The sequence below is a fragment of the Cyrtonyx montezumae genome, unplaced genomic scaffold (assembly GCF_038088225.1).
Source record: "Cyrtonyx montezumae isolate F1298 unplaced genomic scaffold, pur_monq_1.0 scaffold_2, whole genome shotgun sequence".
In the NCBI taxonomy this organism is placed as follows: domain Eukaryota; kingdom Metazoa; phylum Chordata; class Aves; order Galliformes; family Odontophoridae; genus Cyrtonyx; species Cyrtonyx montezumae.
Genome location: NW_027071936.1, coordinates 37742696 through 37768281, shown reverse-complemented (window position 1 = coordinate 37768281; position 25586 = coordinate 37742696).

Genomic DNA, 25586 nt, shown 5'->3' with positions numbered 1-25586 from the left:
CATGCACATTTGTGTGGAACTTCTTATACATCACCATTACCAGACCTGCCCAGGTACTACACAATTTGCTTGTCTGCTCACTTCATTGCCTTTCCTCCTTTCAAAGGTAAGACAAGCCAAAAAGTGTGTAAAAAAGGTAGGAGGAGGACATAACTATTCTACAGAGTTAAGCTTAACACGTCCTCACATCCTGAAACACAATCAAACCAACCACCCATGTTCTATGCACATCTTTCTATAAACCTCCTGTTTTTGTCATAAGAAGTGTGACAGGGAGATAAAGAATAGTGAATAAAAGTGCCTCTGTTGAGGAGACTCAGGACACAGACCACAAGACAAAATGTCCTGCAGTTTCTCTCCTGATGGAATGGTCTGACAAACACTGCTTTTTAGAAACCTTCCCTAGTGCATTTTATTTCATTTAATTCTTTTGAAAATGCCTCATTTGGCCTCTACACTCTAAAATAAAATGATTGTAGTCTATTACTTATTCCTGTAGCATAAAGAGGAACTAGAGCTGTATGCATCCACCAGTATCCCAGACAACTCTTAATACCATTACTTCCTCTTGCATAAATTTTAAAAAAAGTTACAAAAAGAAAAAAAGGATTATTGTCCTAATCAGACCACCTCACTCAAATTTTTAAGATAATCGATGCAGCAAAAATATTGAAAAAGACAGTATCTAAATGTGAATGGTTTTCATGTCACTACCAGCAACGGTTCAGCTGATTATTTATCTCTAACCTGAAATATTTATATTAGGAAGTTATTTTCTTCTCAAGCTATGTCCTATCCTTTATCAACACCCTACACCAAAAAATACCATTTTGCTTTCTAGTCTACGAGTCTGATATGTAAAGACACTTTAATTGCTCTGCATTCCTGAGTAATCATTTTATGATGGCTTTATTGCCACCTCTCCCTTATCAGGGTATGGCACTGTTACAGACCCTGGTGATAAATTACCCTTTAGAGAGGGAGAAGACAGTGCCACTTTAACAAGTGCAATAAAGCACTTTTTATACCAGTAGAGTTCAGTGCATTTCCCATTCATCATACACCCTCAGTGATTTTACACAGATTTTACACTGTTGATTAGCTCATTAGTGGGGTTAATTGGATACATTAACTGGCAGAATTACAGCTTGACTATGAACCAGAGGCTGCAGCATTATAAATGACAGACAAACTACAGACAGGCATGGGGAGCCTGAAGGAAGTTCTTCTCTTTGATTAACTTTCATTAGGTTTTAATTCTTTCCCTTCTACTTCTATAATTGACTCTGCCTGAATATTTACTATAGCACAAACTGAGCAGGGGAATAGATTGTATGAAGATGCACTTTCTGTGTCTGTCTCTCCTGATGTTACAAATATTCAGAAAAAAATGACAAGAAAAGAACAATAAGACAACTGAATAGTTAGATCTTACAATTGCAGCAAGTATAAAAGGAATCAAATCCTAACTGCTAGCACACTTCTTGCTAGAAAATGTACCCACTGCTGCGTATTCTGGGGCCCAACCCCACTCCCTGTACATAACTGGGATTTTATAGCTGGATTAATGTGACATAAAAAGATAGTGAACATTTGAGAAACAGGATGGAGTAACTATTTGCTTAGCCTAAATTTTGCACTGGCCTCTGCAGCTTCTGAGATGATGTTGCTGAGGAGGCCTGAGTTATTTCATCTCACAGATGCCAAAAGGATTCCCTAGTCATTTTGGATGCCTTTTATTTACTTATTTTTGTAAGGGTACATTATGAACAGCAATGGATAATGAGGATGAGGGTTCAAAATCTAGTTGCATGGATATAACTTGGTAGCTAAATCGATGTTCTGACACAGGCTTTCTCCTAATGGTTCTCTCCACGTGAACAAAGACTTTTCCACTTTAGATATTTCACTTTGTCCACTAAGCATTCAAACATCTTTCAATGTGGATAGCCTGGAAAGTTGAAAGGGAAGAAGACCTCTTTGTTTTATCCCATCTCTCCTTCATCCCAGCTGTTTTTTTCCTGCTGACAATAAGGTATTTCAGAGGGAAACAGCTTAGGGCAGATATGGGATAAAGAGACAGTTTATTTTCTTCACGTCTATCCCACTAAAACGTCTCCTTGCATTTGTACTCTACCCAGTTTCATATGTAACTTCTCCAACTATTGCTGTCCATCCAAAAATTAATTTCACAAATTCTGAACTCTACCTTGCACATGGCCCAATGGATTTTCTGTTTCTTAAATCCTATTTCTTAAGGGTAACAGATAATGATACAAACAGGTATATGTCTGTAGACACAAGAGAGCATTTGCACATGCAAATAGAAGAGAAAGTAATGCTTCAATCTGTTGAGCACACAGCTGAAAATGTGGAGCGGGACCCCAGGCAAACTCATTTCACCACACAAGCAGGGATTACTTTTTAATAGCTCACTGTGCCTTTTTAGGGCAAAGCTCTTAGTGGATTTTGTTGTGGGGTTTTTGTGTTGTTTTCTTTTCCATGTATGCCTTTGATGGTCAGAGTAAGATTATTGTTTTTCCTACAAGGATGGAACAAGAATACTGCAGCTGCAAAACTGGTCTAATTTAGCATGCATAGTTCAGTTTGTAACCTTTATTTTCACTTTGACTTTCCCATCTGCGATGGAAGATGTTCCTAGGTCTTTTTCATTGAAAGGGTCTGATTTCCATTACTATATATAATCTTAAATTTCATTTCACTGAGAAGATCTTTGGCAAGATAACCATTTATTTTGCTCAGCTTCTGTTTAGGCCCTCTTTCCTTTTCCTCTTAATTTTTTCGTTAAATAATGCTAGATTTGGATTGCTACTTGTTCCTGAGTTTTTTGTGTCTCTTTTAGATAGACATCACTCAGTTGTAAGCTATAACAGCACCAAAGCACTCCAGTATATTCCCTCTTAACTGCCCTAAAACCATTACTTTCCAAATGATGTTATTATCTACAACAAAGTAACTACAAGCAATTTGAAAACTAAGAAAGAAGTCTGTGGGTTGTAAAAACAATGCCTACATCAGCATGAAGAAAAGTAGTTTCATTGTTGACTTTGTTCCAGTAGCTCCAGTCTTAGAGGCTGAATGACCACATTCAGAGAGAACTAGACTTTTTCTGAAGTATTATCCTTAATAAAGAGGACTGTAAACTTCCTGGGTAAACTATTTATTAATTCAGCCCTGAATGCAGAATAGGATAAAAGCAAATCAACAGCAGGATGGACATTTTTCTTCCTAATAGGTAGTTTGTTACCTTAAAATTGAAAGTACAGCAACATCTGGGTTGACTATTTCTTCTTATAGCACTAAGAACAATATCCTACCTATTTTTCTTCCCAATTATTTGCTTCCCTTGGTCTTGTGCTTTTTCCCTTTGGGAACAAGATTATTGTCCCATAAACTGCCATACGATTATTATTATCCTTTAATTACTAATAATGGTGTGAAGCTGGAAATTTATACCGTGCATCTTGTACTGTGAATGTTATTATGCACCACACTTAGTGTCAGGGAGCTGGATTCTAAGTCTGGTTTAGCACTGCCAGAGTTCAGTGGCTCAGACAGAGGTTTGCATGGTCTCACAGGCATTGCTACCAGCCTCTGATACTGGTACTCATATCAAGCAGAGCTGCTTTGCAAAAAGCCCCATGCAAGTGAAAGGAAATGCTGACAGAGCAAGATAGTGATACCTAGAATGAATAAACATATTTGAATCTGGCCCAGCGTTTGTAAATTCTTCTTCTGGAAATAACAGTAGGTATCAAAGACAGATATAACATGGTGTGACTGCAGAAGCAGGCTTCTGGCACCCTTCAGCCGCAGGTACACGCAAATGCCTTATTCCAAATGCAGGAGATGTACTCTGTGAGACAGCGGGATTGTTCATGCACCTAGGGCTAGACACTTGTGCATGCACCCAGGCTGTAAGCATTAGGCATGCTGCTGCAGTCTCAGAGTTTTTAGCCCAAAAAGCTACAGTGGCTGAGCTATGCGTGAGCTGGTGAGCACTGCACACAGGCAGCAGGGAACAGGTGCCCTGCCTTGGTGGCACTGCAGCCCTTAGGCCCAGCCTGCTCCTGCCACATGGCCACATTGCAGCTGCTGCGCTTAGCTAGCAGTCTGGAACATAGAATCATAGGGGTTGGAAGGGACCTCAAGAGATCATGGAGTCCAACCCCTCTGCCAAAGCATTTCCCTACACCAGGTCGCACAGGTAGGGTCTTGAATATCTCCAGAGAAAGAGACTCCACAACCCCCCTGTGCAGCCTGTGCCAGTGCTCTGTCACCCTCGCCGTAAAGAAGTTCTTGTGCACATTCGTGCAGAACCTCCTGTGCTGCAGTTTTTGCACAGGCTTTTTCCCAGTCCTGTGCTGGAATGAGCTGAATAGCTGACCTTGAGGCAAATGCAGATTTAACTCTGTACCAGTGGCAATAATATAAAGATAGCATCCTGGTGGCATACAGCAAACGACTCATCATTTTCAATCAAATTTTAAAACTGATTTACACAGCTGTCTGAAATTTACAAGAAACATGGGTGAGTTGTGAGACAGATGCTCACTGTGAACAATTATGTTAGTAGTATTACTATTACATATTATATAACTAATATTACAGTATACCATCATGCAAACTGCACATCAAGAACAGCACAAGCTCAGACTGGGTCGCCTCTGTCAGTGTAACAGTCATCATAATCCAGTTCCAGCACATAAGAAAGGTACCCAGCTCTATTTAATTCACTGCTATGGACACACAGTGCTGGGTAGATAGCTCTGAACTGCTGCCCTGGGCTCAGTGACATCCACCAGGGAAGACACCTTCAGCAATATGTATATAACCTATAATCACCTGGCTTAACACAGATCCTTTCAGAGGAGCTTGACTCAGCCTCTCTTTCAGCCACCAGTGGATGGTCTTTAAGAGTCATTTGTAGTGGATGTTTATCAGCTGGTTATATGAACAATAATTGGTATCCAGGTTAAGATCCTTGTAAATGAAAAGTCCGAGTCTAAATTATTCTGTGAAATTAAAAGGCAATTAAGTACTTGTATTTATTGACTTCAGTGTAATTTACAATTCGAAAGTTGCAACAAGAACTTTCAATTCCTTTTGCCAAGGGACTGGAAAAAAGTTAGCAATCTGAAAATATTAAAGTTTAATTCTTTCATGGCTGTTGTTTTGGGAGAAATAATTTGTGGTTTACCATGGAAATGAACAGCGTGAAAAGTATAAAACATGCTATAATCTGATGCTTAGAGAAGGAAAAGAAGTCTCCAGGAAATATAACTGGATGAATAATCGCATCAAGTAAGACACTGGGAGTCAGCAGAGAATCTACAGATGAGAATGGAAAAAGGAACTCATTGACAAAAATGAGTTGTCTTTGGGGAAAAATGCTGAATGTTATAGTGAGAGTCATGATAATGCAAGCTGAGCTACAGCAATTAAATAGATTAAAAGCACCACCAAAATGGTCTCCATATGCATGATAAAAGTTAGGAAGGAAAAGTGAAATCTTATGTAATGAGAAATAGGGGAGCAACTAAATATGAATAAGAAAAAAATACAAACATTAGTTTTTTGTGGCATGTTGTGCAAACCAGCATAATTTTGCAAGGCTACAGATTACTTCTGATGGAAAAGTCAAAAACGATGTAAATAAAATATATGTTTACAAAAGGCAGTCTCATATGAATGAACCTGACACCTATCGTTGACATGATAGATGATCTAGGAAAGTGAAGCAAGTATATGTGTGCATCAGTGTAGCCAAGGCTGATGGTAAAACCAAAGTCATATTAAAAATTTGTTTTTAAGTGTAATAATTTCTAGGTAGTTATTTATTTTGATCTGAAAGATCTGAATTATATTATGCTGGTAGAAAAACTGTAGAAATAAATTGGTTATTCTATGTCAGAATCCTTGTAAAGTGTGTAGTCTTTTGTTGCCATTGCTTCTTTCTTACGTAGCTTGCTCTCTAGCTATTCTATGATTCATATTCAGTAATGCAATTTTGGCCACTTTCCTTCCCTCTGAATTGATGTCTCTTTCCATTGCTATTAGCTAACACGTTATTCAAATTCAAAACATTATTATATTTCTCCTCTCCTTCCCTCTTCTATTTTTTCCCCACGATCAAACCTTATTAACATCCTAGTTCCAATTCCTTCTATTTTTCTGTATGCTTATAGTATACCAATAAACCTTTGAGTTTTACAATGGAAAAAAAAGCCCCCTCTGTGTGATTTATAGGAGAAATTTTGTTTCTAAACTTCCTGTCTTTCCCTCTCAAGTATCACAGTTTTTACACCTCATTAATAGGATTAATGCACACACACACAAGTATCTATTGCTTCATTTCTAGACAAAACCACAGATAAATTTTAACTATTCTTCCTCTCACAACTATTCTGCCATTTTACTCCTGCAGAAATTGTTTGATCTTCTGGCCGTTACAAGGTACTTTCAAATTATACTGTAAACAGCCTTTAAAAGCAATTTCAACAATTTAGCACAGTGCAAGTGGCTGGAAAGGTGAACCTGGATTATAAATCAAATGACAAAGTATGTTTCTGTGTTAAAAAAGGGTAGCTCTTATAGGCCCTAATCCTCATAAAATCTTAGGTTCCTCTTTAGGTCACTTTGAGAAAATATGCGCAGTCTGATGATTTTAAAATACTGACCTTATTTTGTGCAGCTTTCTATCGTGTTTTGTTTTAAGAACTGGAACAGTTGTAATTTATTCTAATGGTTATGAAATGTATAAATCAGCCTCAATTAGCTATCAGATGGGATTCTTTAAAGCAAAGGAGTAGCAAGGTACACTCCCCATTAGCTTCACATGCCGAGGTTAAGTAGTTTGGATGGATGGTGAAGAGAATATTCAGAAGTTTGTAAACAGCCACGTAGCTGTTATTTATGATCTCTGGAAAAGTGCTCTTAGCAGCAAGCAAATAGGCCTCACAAGTACAGTTGTGCAGAGCTGCCCAGTCCCACTGAGCCCAGCTGGGCAATGCCGCTTTTCCTCACCTCGCTGCCCACAGCTCTCAGACATCTAGGGGCACAAACAGCACAGTACTGTGCAGCAAGAGCTCAGCTTCTTTTTCTTGCCTGTCAACTGAGCAAGAATGGCTGGCAGGCTCTTTTTCAAATAGCACAACCCTGGACAGACCTTAGGTTTTGTGTTTTCTGATTTTTCTTTTGCAGTTGTAAGTTGTACTTGTTTGAACAGTTCAGATTTCAGATAAGCCTTCTTTAAACCATACTACGAAGAACTAAAAATGTATTTTAGATAAGCACAAAATGAACCAACATGACTGCAACAATTATATTTAAATCCTGCCTATTGACTTCTTATAAGTCTTGGTTATAACCATGGTATTTGGTCATGCTCCCTCGGGACAAACCCAGTCACATCAGTCCCTGGTGAAAAGGAGTAAGTGAATTGTGCAATGACTCCAAAAGCCATCAGCTCCAAACACACAGTGCAAGTAAGGCTGCCAGGCCTCTCCTTGGGAAGGCAGGAGCCATCACTGACCAGTGTGAGGTCAGCTGCCTCCATCCCTGCCCAGCCATGGAGACAGCTCCACCTGGCACAGTATCCTGTGGGGTAATTACTCAAACAGAAAGGAGTGGCACCGATTAAAGCATGTTTCTGAGGCCTTAGCAGGAGAGAGATGGTGTAGTTGGGCTGGCCTAGTGTGAGACCCAGGCAGGAGAACAATGAAAAGCACCTGAAAGCAGACAGAGACGCAGGGTCATTTTTCCTCATTACAGATTGTTTTGCTAGAGCATTTTCCACTCAAACCTACTCAACAAAACAGATTCAGTCTAAGGTGAACAACAAATCAATTTAACAGAAATCAGTCTCTCCCAGAGAAGCATGATGCATGAGAAGTGATACAGAACTGGTCAACCTGCATCACAACTTCTAGGCTGTTTTCTGGGCAATCCTAGAGATAAACTGGAGGAAGAACGTCTGTACAGACCTGAATGCAGTGAATTTTTAACAGCAGCCACTATGATGCTTACACCAAAACGCAGCTCCTCTATCTTTCTAGTCATTTTTATCAAATTATCAGCTCTTCAGGACAGCTTATGCAAAATCACAACTTTATCAGTTGTGATGCCCTGCAGCTGAAAATAGGTCTGAATGCTATGTCCCCTGATGTGCTCCAAGCCCACAGCAGTTACTCCACATGCCTTCTCCTTGAAGACTACTGCTTTTAAGTATAGTAATTCTCTCACACTTAAACAACAGCACTTGTGAACAAATAGACGCACAAAAGATGCCTACCCAAATCCAGAAGTCTGACTCATCATATGTTAGTATAAAGAACAGAAGGTTTTTAACAAGAATATCAGATAGCATTTTTTCCTTCATAAATGTGTAGTCCAAAAATCAAATTCAAATTCTGTTTCACAAAGATATCCTATCAGCTACATGTGAAAATAAGTTCTACTGCACTTAATGGATAGTAGTAGTTGTATTACCAAAACTGAATGCTAATAATATGCAAGTGTACAACACATTCTCCTTCCGAACTTCATAGAAAAATGAGAAAGAAATTGACATCCAAGGGGGAAACATACCAGCTACTGGATGGGAACTGTCTTCCATTCTGCTAAGCCAACATTTACCATTCAAAATCTTTATTTGCAACTTAACACAAAGCACTCGCTGCAGAGCACTCACTCATCACTGTCCAGATTTTACTAAATCCTCAATTGTGGTGAAAATTATCTAAGTCTACCTACTCATGTCCTTGATTTCAGTGGAATCAAATGATCGCTGACTCTGGTTCCTTGCTTCCTCTTATTTAAAAACACTCGGTGATTTTTACACTGCTCATAGACAAAGTTATTTCAATTATTATGGGGCATATTTTCTCTATTTCTCTTGTATTTTGCACACATGGGGGGGGGGGGAGGGGGAAACATAGAGAATCTAGGCTAATTTTGTCTTTTTGTACTTTAAAAGAAGCAATACTCTCAAAGATCTCACGTATTTGCATACAACAGAGGAGATTTACAGACAAATTAAATTTCAGTATATTCTCACTAGAACTGTATCTGTTAAGAAATTCAGAAACACTGGGAGTATAAATCTAGATATTTCAAGCTATATGTGGAACGTTGCCAGATTTAGAAACAATTCAATAATGTCATATTTTGGAGGTAAGATATCTTCAGTCGAGCAGCATCTTAAAGCTCATATCTCACATTACTAAGTTCATATTTCATGGAATTCATACACACATAATTTTCTTTTTTAGCTATAAAGGTGATGAATTGCAAAAGACGTCACATCAAAATATAAACATGATTATATAAAATTTGTTGCAAAGTTTTACTATTTCTATAGAATTGGAGGCACCAGTTGCAGCGCAAAATTGTAGTTCATTACAAACTGTGCTTGGTATGGGACAGCTGCTTATTCTGCTTCAAATGAAAAATGCCAGGATATCCATTCTTTCATTAACTTAAATACAATCTGTTTGCCTTATAAACCTCTTTATGAGTGTATGATTTAGTTGGTATTAAAAATACACCCAACTAAGTAAAGTAAAAACTGCATTAGAAGTTACATGAAGCATTAACAATGCAAGATTCATTACACACTCACTGGAGCATGCTGCAACACAAAGTCAAGTGTCTTGACAGCCTTAGAAGTGACATAGTTGTTCACCATATGTAGAAAGACAGTGTCAAAAGAAACTTACCTAGCTCTTTTTCTCTTTTAATGAGATTTTTTTTCTTTTCCAGGTAGTACAAATCATCTAGGAAAGTAACTTGATGTAGGACGTCCTCTGACGTTGGGCAGTTTTATGCCATTTATCCTCGTCCTTTCTCCAGTCAGCTCTAAAGATGTTCCAAAAGAAAAATAAAGATGAAAGAAAATCTAATTGGATCCTGCTATCTGACTAAAATACTCAGCAATAAAACAATGCTGTGCGTACTTGGCTTGCTGAAGTAGGTGACTCGGGCATTTTGAATTTATAGCTGCACGTATAAACTGAGTATTAGATAACAAAAACATGCATGCAATTATTCCTTGGTTGTTGGGAAAGGACTTGAGGGTTGTAAGATGAGAAATATGAAATAAAAGAGGAAGAGAAAAAAAAGTATCTACATTTTAGATAGCTTTTGATGATGAACAGTAAAAAGTTATTAATGGCTTTTGGCATGAGAAAGTACATCACAAGCTTCCTTTTAGAACTTACATTCAAGCTGTAGGAGTATGAATATATATTTAAAGTTGGAACAAATTTTAAAGATTCTAATGTCTTTTTTTAAGAACCATTATAACTTGGTGTAAATGCAGGTAACGCTAAGAACTTCAATTAAGCCTTATATTTATTGTTTTAAAATGAAATGCAGAAGTGCAGAGCAACAAATCTTCCTCACAACTCTTCATGTCTGTGTGTATGAAGGGTATGATGCTTCCCTGAAGAGCTTGCATTCTTTCATCAAAGTCTAATGTCAGATACTAGCTGGTGCTGCTTCATTGAAAGCAAAGTGTTGGCACTGATTACACCAGCTAAGTACAAACAGTCAAACAGCATGAATTAAATGTCACAACTTCGTGATCAGGGAAGGGGAACATTTGTGCTGAGGAAGCAAGATTATGATTATATTGCCCTAGGCAGAATAGAAAGGATCTCAGTTTTGAGAGCCTGAAATTTTGAAAAACAGAACAAGCTGCAGTGCTGATACTTTTGCTGATAATCTTTTATTTAAAAGTGAGTTAGTGTATGAGATTGATGCAAATATTCAAGAGCACAGGTAGAAGCTTGACTTGCCTATCATTTGTTAAAAAAGGTTTTTATTGGATGAAGGCTATGCATGTGATATCCCACAACACAATGTCCACAATGAACCCAGACATGTTTCTCTAACAAAAAGAACATTCAAAAAATGCAGCAGCTTATGAAAGAGAATAGAGATTTAACTTTGCTGGAGAGATCATCTGAATTAAATTCTTATTGTAGAAGGAGATTGACTCTTGCCATTATAAAGGAATAGAGACTACAACAATTTGATCAGCCTTGGCTATTATGGGATTCTTGCATAGTAGAAGCGAGTAGCAGTATTATCTGCCTTCTTAAGCGTTTTAGTTGATAGGATTCATAGCTTTTTTATAGCCTTCCCAGTTGAAGCTGCAACAACACGATGACCTCACCTGTGGCCTCTGCATCTACCTCCTAACTTTTTCTGTTTTTCATCCTACATCCAGTGTTATAATACACCTAATGTGGATGCTTCTGCATCAGAAGTCCTGTATCGAAATTAACATATCTTATAGTTTTAAAGTTCTCTAAAAAAGCCATTTATCAATTAAACTGCAACTAAATTCAAGTTATAGCTTCCTGAAGCCATATATTCAAGGCTAAGAATAAATGAAGAGAGTGCTGCTTTCTATCCTGCCAGCCACACACCTAAAGCAGGGCTGGATCCTCTTCTGCCTTATAATACTTAATGAAGTCAATAGCTGTTGAACTGTAGCAGTGTGGAGTCAGTCCTACCATTCAGCTTTCAAAGCAGTTAATGGTACATTTCAAATTGAAGCTAGTAAACCTAGTTAGCATTGTTTTTATTCACGCTCCTTTCAGATGAATTCTTGCATGCTTCTTGCAATTCTTACACATTCCTAGACACACATATACATGCACAAGTTCAGAGTGAAGCACAGAAGACCTGACTACACCACTCCACAGAATGAGGACAGGATTTAAGCTAAAAAGGTGGAAGGGCACATTTTCTGATTTAATGCCTGCAGCTATACCAGGTATTCTCCCTGCATGGGATTTGGGGTCTCAAGTGCCACAGGACTTACTGTTACCCTACAGCTAAAGCAGCAGCTAGTTCTGCCTCTGAACAGAGGTCTCATAAGCAACAGAAGCTATTGCTACCCCCAGGCTGTAGCAAAGGTCACAGCCTCAACCTGCCAGTGCTGTGCTGTGTTGGGGAGAAGTCATCCTTATTTCTCCTATCATAGCTTCAGGGCCCAGGATGGTTAGACAGGGAGTGCACAGGGTTGACAACCTGGCCCTTTAGGTGAGACTATTCTGTTGATTACTCTTTCACATGGCAGGCTTCACTTTCTCACATGTCAGATGTGTATCTATGCTACACTTAGTTCATTGGAAGAGTGACTTCATAAAGAAAATAGATTAGTATCTGTTGTTCTGTCACAGAAGAGAGAAATCAAGACTCATCTAAAACACTGAGGTACAATTTCTATTACACCTATAGTTCACAACGAGCTCAATGGCACTAACTTTGATTTAAAAAGCTCTAATTTTTATTGCCCCTATTATACTCTTGAAGTGTTTTAATGGAGACAGAATATGGAAGAGAAAAACCACATATCTTACAATTTTATCAGATTTACAGATTCTGGTGAAACATCCATCATTTCACTTCGCAATTTTCTTCTGTAAGTGAAATGCCAACCATCCTCTTTCAAACACTGATAAAAATAAATTATTAAAAATATATGCAAACCAACTGCCCATCAAGGCAACTGTAATTTTATCTGAGATGGGGTTACAGAATCAGAATTCACTTATGTGAAGAGTTCCTTTATCAGTGATCTTTAATCACATCTGTTACGCAAGACGCTGATTTATACAGTGTTCAGTTACAGAACCCAAGACATGCAGTACATAGGATGACTTTCATTTAGAAATATTATCTGGATATAGATATCTAATTAAAAAGAATTAACACTAATTCATTATGATGACATGTCAGGACACATAATCCTACCATTTGGTTGTAATGGCATATTACCATTAAAATCAGTATACTGTTGCTCTAAAACACAGAATTTAGCATCAGGCTAGAACCTTCTGTACTTTCTTTCTTTCAAGATAAGTGGCTATCAGATATACCTTATGATGACTTTGCCAGCCTAAAACTACATGTCAGAATATTAACATTAATGATATCATAAAAATGCAAACAATAGATTAATTCTAAACCTTCAGGAAAGAAGAAGGTATTTCTAAGTATCCAGATGATGACACTGGAGCTTTTAACACTTTACACTGAAAATAAAGAGCACATAAAAGCATTAGTTCCATTGGGAATTGCCTTAATTGCTTTGACCTGAAGAGTAAAACATTAGGAACACCTCAAGAGCTATATATTCAGTAGAAAGAATGGTGCCCTTAAGCAGAATGACACCTTTTCATTCTGTCACCTTTGTTTTGACCAATGTGTTCAATATAATCAACTATGGCAATGATTAATCCCACATTTCTAGACCAAGATACTACAAACGATCATTACAATCAGAAAAGGATTAACAAAGTAACTAACTTAATTCTTATATGAGATACAGTAAAAAACAACTTTATGATGGACTCAATCCTTATAAAAGTGCACTAAAACAACATTGTATTTATTCGTACATATTAAAAATAAACAAATATATTTCCTGACATTTGGAAAGCACTGAACACATTTAATTATTCTCATTTAATTATTCTCCAATTTGGATCAGAGATATCCTACAGTCCTATTTTGTACATGGTATCAGTAGTTGCAGATTCATCCTGTATTTGTTAAGTGCTTGCAGCTAGGATCATGGCATGTCTAATTCAGAAAGAATACTGACTCATATGAAATAAATTCATATATCTTGTTCCATGGTGTGAAAATAAATACTGGTCTCTGCTGCATACGAAACTTCTTGTTTCTGTAGCTGTATGTATGGCATATTAGATCTCATCATAGTAATGTATCTACCTTGCAGAAAGGCACTCTTTTTTATCTGAAAGTCTTCTTATGCCTTGCAGGGGAGGTTATTTTCATTTACAGACAACAAAAGAGTAACATGGTGAAGTGAATTAACTCTCTGTAGTTATTCCTTCTGAGACAGGAACAAATTTGGGACAGAAGATCCTATCTTCCTGGCATATCAACTTCAGGAAAATACAGCTGAAATGGTTTGGACCAAAAAAATTCTTCTATAATTACAAAGATCTAAGATGAATTAATCATGTAGGTTGTTCCAAAAGTAATGCCTCCTCTTTTATTTCCATAGAAACTACAACAGATAAAAAGAGCACAATAACACTATTTCATAGTGCAAATGCTCAGTTATGAAATATTCTACAACATAGTCACTGCCATTAGCTATGCATTGTCACCAGAAATGAGTAAGTCTGCATTTCTAAAAATCCGAACCAGTAGAGGTGACCTGCTTGTTCACAGCTCCTATGACAATGTTGTTACTAGGAAAGATTTCATCAGCTCATGGATCGCAGTTTTGACTCCTGCTCATAATGGTGATGCCACATCTCATCATTCAAAATGACACTCCAGGAAACTATCACCATCACACTCATTTTTTCAATAGCTCCCCACAAACTTGTGTATGGCATGCTTTCTCACGGACTTCAAGATATTCAAACAATGCCAACATCATCTCCAGTGCATGAAGCTGATATTCAGCTCCATATGCAGTTCCATGGGCATAATCCACTGATTCACACAGATAAGCTATTGAGATGCTTTTCATTTCACAGTGTTACAGATGTGCATGGCTGCCAGAAATGTGGTTTGTCTCTCACATTGCTATCACCACTTCTGAAACATACCAGCCGCCCCTTCCCTCACTGTGCTCACATCCACTCACGGGTTTTCATATACATTCTGCAAGTATTGATGAATGGCAGTAGGTGCCATTTTTTTGCATTCTGGGAATTCGGTGACATACCTTTGCTTCATACACATTTCCACATCAGACGACGTGTTAGATATTCCTCTATTGTCATCTGCTTGATGGCAAGAAAATATAACAGGATATTGGTGGGAAGGTTCAACCTTTACAACCACTGTCCACCTCTACCATCAGCAGACAATAAAATAAAATAGGAGATATTATTACTTTCAGGGTAGCCCTTGTTCATGTTATCCTCCAATGTAAAATAGCCTGTTCACACCTCTATGTGAAAGGATAGAGCTGCTCTGACCATCTGAGTTCTCAACTGCATGTATTTGCTTTCCATTGAGGATCATTTGTGATCCAGGAAAGCAAAGCTCACTACAGTTGGCAAGAGACCAAAGACAGGACATGTTATTCAGCCTTCTAGATTAAAAAAGCGGTATCAAAATTGATACACATCACCATGATAATACATACTGTACAAATCTAAGCAGTACTCACAGAGTGGGTAAGCAGTGACCTGGTATTCACCACAGTTGTGTCAAATCTAATGTGCAACATAATTATGATGAATTCTGGATGACAGATGTCAAATCTTTGAGAGTGATTATGTCCCTGAGGGCAATAGGAAGGAATGGAGTGAATAAGCCACAGAAAAGTAAATAAATAAAAAATAAAAATACATAAATGCATACTCCTAAATTATCTGTTAGGAGTTTGCCACCAGCAGGTCACACACGAATTTATTAATTGACAACTCCCCTTGTGGTATGGATTATGCTTATTTGAGAATAAGCAGGCTACTTCTGACTATAAAAGCAGATGCTAAGCAGGGATAGAAAACAGATGAAGTCTTGACTACATCTCACTACATTAAAAAAGTCACAGTGGGCTCAGTTACCATATGTACATGTTAGGTTGCCTCTTTAACATGGTGGTACTTGAGTTTCCCAGATGTATTTCCTTAGAACACCTCAAACCTGGACTTCGGCTGCCACTTCAGAAGACAGAGGTCTCTTGTACATCCAAGTTATTCATCTGTCTGCTCCATGTGTATGCAATGGATACGTAAAGGAATCTGAAAAAGCATTCGATGCCTTACAAAAAGAGGATTGAACCCTTAAAATGTCAAGTCTGAAACAGAAGTAGGTCAACCACAAAGTTGCTGTGAGAATGAACAATAGGAAGAAAGAAAGTAGAAGATCTACAGTCTGTAACATCCTTAGCAGGACCTTCAGGCAGACACGCAGCATCTATCACATTATCTTCATAAAGACACTAATAATTTTTTAAAATCTTGAAGTACAGATAGCTTCTATAAGTTGGGAGTTCTGCTTCCAAAATACCTGACAGGGCCTTTTAAAATTATTATTATTTTTTTTAAAGGTACAGCTGTTATAGAGTACTTTTTTATCCCAAACAGAAATAAATGTTGAAGTATTCTTGCTCCCACTGTCTGATAAACACTAAATAGTCAGCAGTTGTTAATGGTGAGTACTTGAATTCAGAGTTAGATGGATGAAGTAGATTTCCTGTATGTATTTGAATATATTTGTTCTCACTGAATGAATACACACACGCTCTCTCCCTCTTTGAATATATTTTTAACATCTCTCTACGTTTACTAAAGTGCATGATATAACATTCAGTTTGACCTTTTTATCTAATCACTACTTGTCAAAATAATGATATTTTAGTAATGGAAAATATCTAAACCTCAGCTGTCTTTTGACTTCACTGTAGTGCTCTGGTGCTGTTAAATATATTTTAGAAATGCACAACATGTTGTTCTCATAGGAAGACTCCTGTTACCGCAAATGGAATCTTCTGTGGCCAACATTTTCTGTTTACGTATTCTAACCTAATCATCATGTTTTGTAGTTGAATGAATTCAGCATATCTTGAATTTTGGCAAGAAAAAAGTAAAATTGTATTAAAAAAAACACATCTGAAACTAGATTTCATTCCTGAAAATTGGAAGCTTCATGCTGTTTTTAACAACAGGGAAATATTAGATACATAGTCTTTGGCCAGTACAGTTCTTTTCAATCCACTTTTCAAAACCACTGCTTGTCATGAATAAAGTTCTACGGTTTTCTAATCGGGATTATCTTTTTCTATACTACCAACCAGATTTGCTTTCCTTTCCTGTACTCACAAAAAACAAAACCAGAAGCAGGGAAGCCCACACAATGACAACACAGGTGTAGGTATTACCCTATCCTAAACTTTGTTTCAGGGATAGGAGGAAATTCATATTTGTCATAGCTTTTTCTTCTATATCTCTCTAGAGGTAGGCAGATTATCTCAGTGCTAGTCACAGTTCAGTGTTTGTATTCCACCTAGGAAGATGAAATATTTACTCCCCAAGGAAGACAACTAATATTGCATGGCCAAATATCTTTGTTGTCACCAAACAAAGTCCATGACTTGGTTATCGTGTGGCCCATCTCCAGGCCTCCAGTTCATCTGCTCTAACCATGCTGTGCAGAAATAGAATTAGTAAGCAGAGTAGACTACAGGTCCACTACTGTGAATTGCCCCACGTATGGGGACTGCTGAGTCACAGCCAGAACCACTCATTGAGCACGAGAAGGAAAGACCCAGTTAGCCCTGGGAGCACAGGTAAGGTCTCAGACCTCATTTAAGAGCTGACTGCCACTGAGGATGGATCTCTTGTTGGAGATCCTTTCTTTTGGAGTTCTTTCCTTATGAGCCTAGATACTCAGAGATGGGTGAGCATTCATTTCCCTTCCTTTTGTAACACCTCCTTATTTGCTCTGGTCCCTCTACCTTTACACTCCAACTCCGCACCTTTCTTTGCGGTGCAGGGAAAGAGAACAAGGTGGGTTGCAGGAGTCCAACTCTCAGAAACTGGCTGTAATAAAAGATTAAAACTCTTCAACTCCATTCAACTAATGCACTCATTAGAGTTTAACCCTCCAAAATACCATGAACATGCCTGTACTCAGCATTGGTGAGGCCTCACCTCAAATACTGTGTTCAGTTTTGGACATCTCAGTACAGAAAGGACATTGAGGTGCTGGAGCAGGTCCAAAGAAAGGCAACAAGGCTGGGGAAGGGCTTGAAGAATGAGCCCCATGAGAAGAGATTGAAGGAACTGGGGCTGTTTAGTGTAGGGAAGGAGTCTGAGAGAGACCTTATTGCTCTCTCCCAGTATCTGAAAAGTGCTTACAGCAAGAGCGGGATTGGTCTCTTCTCACTGGTGACAGGAAAAGGGGAAATGGTCTTAAGTTGCTCCAGGGTAAATTTAGGTTAGACATTAGGAAGCACTTCTTTACAGAAAGGGTTGCTAAACACTGAAATAGGCTCCCCAGGGAGGTGGTTGAGTCACCAACTCTGGATGTGGTGCTCAGGGACATGATTTAGTGGAGGGTTGTTAGAGTAGTATGGTTAGGTCATGGTTGGAATCAATGATTCTATGGTTCCAGTATGACATGTGCTGTAAGGGATTCATATGCATAGTTTTGAAAACTGAGGAGTTGCATTCAAGATAGCTCCTTTTCTACACTAGTATTTGAGTACCTTAAATTAAAAAAATAATTGTATGAAGTCCAAAGTCTTTCCTTATTTAAATTTCACCACTATTAAATAAAAAAAATGGGAAGATCAATGAATGCAGAATTAGCTGGACCAAGTGACAGGCAAACTTTGTCACATTTTTTTCCCCATTACAGTTCAATTACATTGTTCATGTGCACAAAAAAACCCCACTAAACTCATACCAGATTTTAGTGTTTAACTTCCTCCACTTTGCTCGCTCCCCAAAGCTTTTTTCTTTTTTAAATCTGAGATTTTTAAATATTTTACAGGAAAATACTTAATTTTTAGATGCTGCTAATATCAATGAGGTCTATCAGGGAACAATGGGATACATCTGTAATACTTAAGACCTCTATTTTGTAAATGCATATGCATAAACCTATTTTAAATGCAAGTAATATCAATAAAATTTATGGGATCAACTACACGTATAACATATGTACACTTTAAATGAAACTTTACAGCCAATCTCTAGTGAAAAATATTGGAGTCAGGAAATTATTAATATGGTATTTTATATAATAAATATGAGTCTTATGCTCCCTGAAGCATATTTTCAAGTAGCTCACATTTTACTGTGATACAGCTCTGTGTTATTTTGATATCTGTAAGAAAACTCCCCCACACCACAGTACTTGTTACATCTATAATAATCAGTACAGTATGCTTATAATAGACTTTGAACACTGAATTTCTTTACTGAAAAAGTATTTCCACTGAATGATATTTTACTGTCACATCTTCAGACAATAAACATTCCATAAAAATCAACAAAAGACAGGGTAAGCAAAATTGCACCTTAATAACCTCAAAGGGCTAAGGATACATGCTTTTCCACATAATGGAAAAAAAGAGGAAAGACACACCATTTCTATATTCTTCTTGCCTCTAATTACCTGGAAACTGAAGGTTAGGGAAGGTATCCTTCATAAAGTGGAAAATGTCCTGTGTCACAACAGAGTTTTAATAGGCAATTGATGTCTATTAATAGGGGCACATCTGTTCCCACGGCTTGCATTATGCAGGTGTCTGTTCCTCTTGTGGTTCTTTTTATTATACAGTAGGTAATTAGTTAGACATGATTATTTGCAACCCCCGTTCGGACCACTTAACACATTATCAAATGCTTTAGTATCTAATTATGAAATAAGAAAGGTATATTTGCACATGCATAACCCAAATATACATCTATTAGGTTTTGAGAGATCGAGCATTCTTCTATTTACAGAAATAAAAAACAAGGTAACATCATTGATACAAGGACTATGTTTTGCTTTACAACTCTGTAGTGGCAAAACAAAGCCTTTTGCGTTTTCCTTCCTAACCACTATAGTGAGCTTAAGTAGTATTTGGATACTTATTTAAAGTTCAAAATACAGCCTTTTCAAACTATATTTAGTTAAAGCAACGCCCTATACCCTTTAACTAGACCTTCAGCCTAGATAACTGCTGTTCTGACAATGCACAGATTCATTTTCCTATTCCAAACTTTCATCTCCCAGTAACTCTCAACTAAACTCACAGCTTGTCTCACTGAAATATCTTGTGGTGTTGTATATGTTAGTTTAGGCTCAGTATAGATGAAACAAATACTACTCTGACACAAGATTTCTCTCTACATCCTTCAAAGTAAACAGAAGTGCAGTAGAGTCACACTTGTCTGGACTACATTATTGCTTTGGAGCTTTCTAAATCTGTACATCTAAAGTTTGCACATTGTTTCTGAATAATACTCTTAAGATTTGTGTTTCTATCCAATAACAAAGAAAGTGATTTCCTAGGAATTTCAGTTTTTGCATCTTGTCTTCAGTGTTGCTTTCTTCAGTGTCAGTAACACAATTCTTTCTGATCACTGTCCATCTTGAGTGTTACCTTAAACTAAATCATCCCATTGCCTCCCATTCTTCATTATCTGCAAAATTCCAAGAACTTGTATCTGATTCTAGTGTCTGCGAATTCAGGGTAATTTCAGTGCCCTATTAATTCAAAGTGGCAACTTTATCCATTCTAGAATTTGAGACACCACACCACCTACTCTAAACGTACTTACTAAAATCTCGAAATAATACCCTTAATCTTTACAACATTCATGACTGATGAAGAAGCATTAGTCAGCATTCAAAAAGTTATGATGTTCTCCTTGATACCTTGGTAGGGGGAATCATTTGATCTCTGCTGAGACTAATTTTATTTTATGCATCTTTTTGACAAAAGGAAAGCACAAACTGTGTTCAGGCAGAATAAAATATTATTTCATCCTTTGGCCATATGAGCAGGGCAATAGATGAGGAAGCTGGGACTAGCTCAGAGACTGTTGCTGTGGCGCAGATCTGCTCTGAGATCATGTATCAAACAAAGCCAGTTCACTTTGGGCACTGCTTCACCTCAATTCCGGTGCACGGAAAAAGAGTATCTAACAGCTTGAAACAGTTCTACCTATGTGTGGAAGCCTTTATGAAGATATTTAAAGGTTCTGACAGCTGCTAGAGCAGAGCAACATCCACACATCTTTTATTTCTGGTTCAGAAATCTGAAATTCATCTCAGCTAGATTGTTTTATGATATTTTTGATATTTTCAAAGGTATAAACACTTCTGAAAAAAGAAAGGTTAATACAGACATTTCACAATTGAAGAAAAAGACAGGGTCCTCCTTACTTAAAATCTAAAAACTATGCAAGATGGCATAAAAATATCAAATTTTTGTTCCTTCCAAATACTATGACTCTTTCTATTCAACCACATTAGACTTTGCACACTCACTGTACATGATTATATCCCATCTCTCAAACTCTCAGTACTATTTTCAGTTACTCACATGCTTAAATGAACACAGTTTTTCCCCACTTGCATCCTAAACTTAGGAGGCCACTGTAAGCATACTTCTCATGAATACATGTGCTACAGTAGAACTTTATTTTGAATAAATATGAATCCAGGCATTCTCCACAATAGTTTTTATTCAGGCCACATGGTCACAACGAGCAATGTCAATTAATCTTTTAGGGATAATCAGATTCAAAGTTAAAATTAATTTCCTCCATAATATCCTTCAAGGATTCAAGCAGATAAATCTTATTTCTACATTGCATTTCAGAGTGCAAGTAATTGTGAAAAAAGCAGAGGAGCTGTAAAAATAACTAGGAACGTTATCCTGTCTGAAAGGCAGACTGGAGAAGATTGAACAATTTGATTAATAGTTATAATTCAGAATATGATGGGCATAGTGTCTGGAATAATTAAGGAACAACTGGCTGCAAAGTGACAAGAATAAATGCATAAAACAGAGAAGCTGATTGGCAGGTAAGGCTGTATTTCATGAAACCATTTCCTCCTTACCACTAGTTCCTTACTATTCTTCTCTGCAAAGTCCTAGGTTTCTTTATCAAACCTTCCGCAATAATTTATTATTGTTATACAGGGAGAGTAAATTCCACCACATGCCAGTCATGTATATAAGTTCAATTAAAATGACAAAAAAATGACATGGATGGGTAACTTTTGTGCAAAAGGGAAAAGAGACAGCTCTTAAATGAAATTAAATTCCAATACCACTGTTTTGGCAAGGCGTTTCTGCATGCACAGAAGAAAAATTGTGTTTGAGTTTTCATCCCTGGAGACAACTAACCAATAAAAGCTATAGCTGGGTTTGATTAACTCTGCATGTTTTTCTTGACCTCATTAACAAAGTCAGCTGATGGATTTCCAGATCAATTTGCATGCAAATGTAGAAGAAAAGGGGTTCTGTTATAACACTGAGCTAGTCACCTCTCTGGACTCTTCATTATCTCATCTCAAATTTCTGTAGGCAAAATAAAGCAATGAATGGGCAAATTCAGTAAAGTACCCTCTTTTAGCTGTGCATTTGTCAAGATACCAGAAAGGGATTTTTCCCACTGCAGTCTTGCTTAAATTTTCAGAACAAACTTGTACATGATATTTCACAAAAAGTTTCCCCTTCTTTATCAGTCTGCTTTTTCTTTAAGAAACTTGACGTACATAGAAAGGCAAAATTACAATAATAGCATTAGTGAAATGAGAAAGTGTTTAGGATTATAGTACTGAATAGTATAAAACAAAAAAGTCCCACTGATATCAATACTTATGTGCTTCTTTACCCTGTATTGTCTTGATATCAATAAGAAAGTCAATTTCTTATGCTTTGCTAATTCACCGTGCAACTTTAAACAACTCTCACACTGAAGAAACCAGTGTTTATCCAATTAAGATTTGAAAAGTGAGAAATTCAGGGCCTGTTACAGTAGGACTTACAGTGACAATAGGAGAACGTTCCATTTCCATGAATGTTTTTGGTTTTACCTTCTAGAATTGTATACAGAAATAAAAGCACTGTAAACAGAAACTAGTAAGATCATTGTGTTAATTTTTCTTGGCTAGAAGTGCACATCACACTAATGATTCTGTAATACAAGACACTAAGACTGTCCTATAACTCAGTTTCAATACTCAGATCTCATATTAGCACAGATATGAGTGGCAGACAAGGTAAATAAATCAGGATAGACAAAGCTGAGAGAAAAGAAGAGCGATCCCTTATGCCATACTGATCAGCTCCTAGAAAGTAGTAGTTTACTACTCATTTAAATGGCAAAGCTTTTACCAACTGGACCACTGACCAATATCTGCCAACTTAACGTGAACAGTAATACAGTGTGCATAATTTTGATGTTCAAACAGACATGAAAAACAGGAACAGAACATGCAATCATGCACATAACCTTTTCAACAATATAAACTGGCCTAGACAGTATTCACATATCTAAAGATTAAAAAAACAACTAGTTAAGAAGTAGTGCTGCAGAAGACTTGTCTTTTATTAGTATATTGATTAGTGTTTATTATAGATTAGAATTTGCTAGTATACATACACTATATATGTATACTATTGATCAGTCATTGTATAAGAATGAATATGATGGTCACTAATACAATGGACACGCTAAGGAGAACACTAGCCACTTTACTAGAGAAACAAAGGGGGAAGGAAAAAAAAAATCACTGCTCCAAACCAAAATTTTATTTTCCTGTTGTAACAACAGATTGATCAGCTACAGTAGATTTTAGCAAAATATATTTGTATACAAGTTTAAATATAAACATCTCTAGAAATTCAACTAAAATATCAAAGCAATTGGAGTTCAGAAAATTTTGGTATTGATAAAAAAGATAGAAATAAAGAAAAAATATACACCAGAGCTTCAGCATGAAAATAAATCCTCATTAGAAGGGCCAGACAATCCAAACAAAAGCAGCACTTTTACAACATATATGTAGTTTTATTACATCAATATACTAACACATTATTTGCTAGCTATATACTTACTCTACAGGGCAGATTTTCTTCATATGTAAAAAGTGACAAATGAAACTAACTTTTGCTGGTAATACAAAAAACATCTCAAGTATGCAAAACAATTTGTTAGAAAGGAACCACTGAAGCACCCATTAAGGACAGGAGAGCTGGACAGCACAAGTGCAAAAGATACTTACTGATGAAAAAGTGGAGAGTCAGAAATACTTAAGCAAATGCAGTCAATCCTGTCACATTAATATGATATGAATGTAAGTATCTTAGAGGATCAATACATGTACTGTTATCTGTACCATGCTCAGTAACAATTTCTTTAAACTGATACAATATGCATGCCTAAGGGAAGGCTACTAAATGATCGGATGTATGGGTTTTACACACAGACTGTTGAGGAGTTTGGAAAGTTTTGTCAATGATCTGCTCATTAACAGAGTTCTATTAATAGTATAGCAAGAAGCAGAAAGGTTTTTCATAAACAGCTCTCAGCATCTTCGTTTTGAATCCCTCCCAACCAAAAAGGAGGGTCAATTAACATTAACAAATACATTAAAAAGCATTAACAAATATATTAAGCACACTTCTGAAATGTAGTCACTAGTGTAATGCATTAGAAACAATGGAATCATAAAATCAAATGGCAGATGTTTGAATTCAAATTGCTCAGTGGAAAGAGAACTTGCAGAATGACTCTTGTTAAATTCACCAAGGCTGGAAAACTCATCCTAGCTGAGAATACAATTAGCTGAGTATACAAACTAAGAAACAAAAAAGACAGACTCAAGTGGCGGCCCTGGAAAAAGTTTAATGGAAGAAGATCATTAACATGGTATCGTCAAGTCAGCATCACAAGAGAAAAGGGAGGTTTGTCATTCCCAGTGCCGAGTCTTGTCAGCATTCATCTGGATTTATGTGCCAGTCAGATAATACTTCAGGATTACCTGTCCTGTCTTTCACCGTTACTGCAACTTCAAGGAGGCCATTTTGTTGTGTGCTTTAGCTGAAGTATAATTGACTCAGATACCACCTATACTTACAGCTCATAAGTATACAAATTAATGGATGGTAAAGTCATACATCCATCAAGCAGGGCGTTAGCTTTCATGATATTCATTTATCTATCAAAAATACTTGATTTATCATGGTTTTACTGAAAGCTTGTTCACTAAGAGACCATACTGTTAAGATATTGCTGCTATCAATGAATTTTATGCTTCGTGCATAACATTTGAAGTATGAGAGCTGGCATGGAATGGTCATAAAGGAATTATTTTGCTAGATTCTTTTCATTAATATTGTTCAAAATTTAACATAACTGAAACCAAACCCCCAAAACAACAACAATTCAACAAACACCCTACCTATGCAAAATAGCTTACTTGATGCTGAGTTGAAGAAATGAAGATTCACACAGGACCCCCAGTTTATTTTTTAGGCAATTTATACATGATAAAATACAATTTGTTTTCTAAGAAGAAAATAATTTCTTGTTACAAATTTATGCTTACATTTCCACAACAGCAAGTCATCAAATAGTCCAGGAAAGCTTTGATTAGCTGATCAATAACAGTGAACTTGAAACTTGCTACAACTTTGATTGCTTTTAAATACTAAATACTCACATAGAGAAAAAGAACAAAAACAATTTTTTAAATTTGGCTGCCAGGAAAAAAACTGATGTGCTTATTTTGAATTCAGATTCATACTTAAGTCAGCTTTCAAATTCAGGTAGAGATAGAAAGCTTTGAATTGGAGGTCATCGCTCCTCTCTTAGTCTTCCATGCATTAGATTAATTACTCAGGGGCTCATTATCATCATCATCTCCAAAAGGTTACCATTAACTCAGAAAACCCTTCCAGATCTAGTTTCACAATAAATATACATAAAGTAATTATGGCTTTGAGAATTCCACTAGGTTTAAGGCATGAAGCCCAGAACTTAGCAGTCCAGCATTTCCAATCCATTTGAAGGACATGAGCTACATAAGAGACAATTAAC